We start from the raw sequence: 2,043 nt of genomic DNA, 5'->3' as shown, positions 1-2,043 counted from the left end.
TGTGTGTGTGTGTGTGTGTGTGTGTGTGTGCCCGCCCTTGTTTTTGCTACTTGGTGGTGACGATTTTTCAGGAAAATGCAGCCTCATGGGGACCGGATGCTCTTTGAGAGGACCAAAGCCTGGTCCCCACAACTTCGGAGGCTGATTTTGGGTGTGGGGGTTGGGTTTAGGGCCAAGGTGTGAATTGAGTTTAGGTTAGGGTCAGGTAGGTACCTGTGAGGTTAATTTTAGGGTAAATGATCAGGGTTAGGATATAAAATTTCTAAAAAATGAATGGAAGTCATTGGAAAGTCCCCACAAAGATTTAGAGACATAGTAGGWGTGTGTGTGTGTGTGTCGGATCGCACGTCAGGGACAGGCCTTGTTTTGGGACATGCTGTGCCATTGTTCCCTTTATTTTAGAGTTAGAGGAATGTTGTCCTTCAGGTCTGGTTTGACATTCTTGCGTAAAGGATTTCACACCCATTACATGTGATCGAGGCGAAAAGTCAGTTTCATTCTGCTTCGGTTTAAAAATCAGATATTAGGATCATGTTATTTACAGTTACAGTCTATAGAAGCTTATTTTCCCAACACTGGAAGCACCCCTGAGGTCTACAGCAGGTACCAGAGAGACTTAGGTGATAAATGACACCTGCAGCCTGCTGACTATCATCCCCATCCTCTCCTCTCCTCATTATTTACATACGCTCGCCGGCCTCCCATTGGCCAGGTGGTTAAAAACAAGGTGGAGCTGCATCTCACACCACCGAGCCGTAAGCAAAGAGGAGTGTCCTCGGAAATTACCAGCAGGAGGCAATGGGCCGGGGGCACGGATGGCCGATACTCCTTTGTCAGACTTCCAAACATCACATCAAAAATCCTGATGAGGAGGAACAACAACATCCTCTCATCAGGCTGAGTTCTGAGCATCTCTGCTGGAGAACCTGCACCACTTCCAAAACAAGCAGTTCCACATTATCAGAGTTCATATTATGAATGATTTCCTTTTGTCTCTCTGACCCACCAGATCAAATCGCATCTTTTCTCCAACCACAAAACGACTCAGCTATATTTCCCACGACAGCACTGAGAGTTCATCCAACACAGAACCTGCTGAGATGCTTTGAGAAACAAAGATTACAACATTCAGGCTCATACAATGTCTTCCTTTGTTCAGAAATATTGCTTTAAATGTAAAATATGCAAAAATGTTATCCCACTATCATGAGAATACTTCAAAAATACCGGTCAAACTATAAACTTAATCCCAAAGTTTGACTAAAATTTGATATTATTGTCTTGATAATTATTTTTACATGTGTTTGAAACTTTTTCAGAATATATTTGTTGCTGTATTCTAAAAATATACATATAAATATATATAAAATCTTAGAAGGGCATTGCATCATATAGTCAACAAAAAGCTTTGCTGAAGATATGAACAATATTTCATTTAATTTATTCTCTATGATTTTATTCTTGAATTTGTTCAAAACTTCATTTGGTCCAAAGAGATTTTCTAATCTTCAAGACATTCAGTGAATAAAACACATAACTTTGGGAAATCAATTATAAATATGTACAATGCAGTAACTAAATGAATAATGTATTCTGTACACAGTATAAAAACATAAAAAGATATTTACTCAAACTAATGAATTTATTGCAGCTAAGGCATTTAGCTGTGTTTTATATCCAAACTCAAAAAATAGAAAAGAGAAAAGGAACATGTTTACTTTTTATTTACTTTATGTAAAATAGAAAACTTTCATTAATTATAAATAATCATAAAAATTAACCATTTATTGCACTGATAGATGTCTTTCGTTTGGCATTAAACAAGTCTGGTGTTTCAGATTAATCTGAAATGGGTCAGTAAGATCTGAAACACAAACAAAATGAAGTTTAAAATCAGCCTCTGGATAAAAAAAAACTTTATAATAAAACATCTACAGACACCAGGTTTGTTTTCTCCATATTCTATTCTATTCTATTCTATTCTATTCTATTCTATTCTATTCTATTCTATTCTATTCTATTCTATTCTATTCTATTCTATTC

The sequence above is a fragment of the Austrofundulus limnaeus genome, unplaced genomic scaffold, assembly GCF_001266775.1.
Source record: "Austrofundulus limnaeus strain Quisiro unplaced genomic scaffold, Austrofundulus_limnaeus-1.0 Scaffold27, whole genome shotgun sequence".
Classification (NCBI taxonomy): domain Eukaryota; kingdom Metazoa; phylum Chordata; class Actinopteri; order Cyprinodontiformes; family Rivulidae; genus Austrofundulus; species Austrofundulus limnaeus.
Note: the sequence above shows the minus strand (reverse complement) of the source record.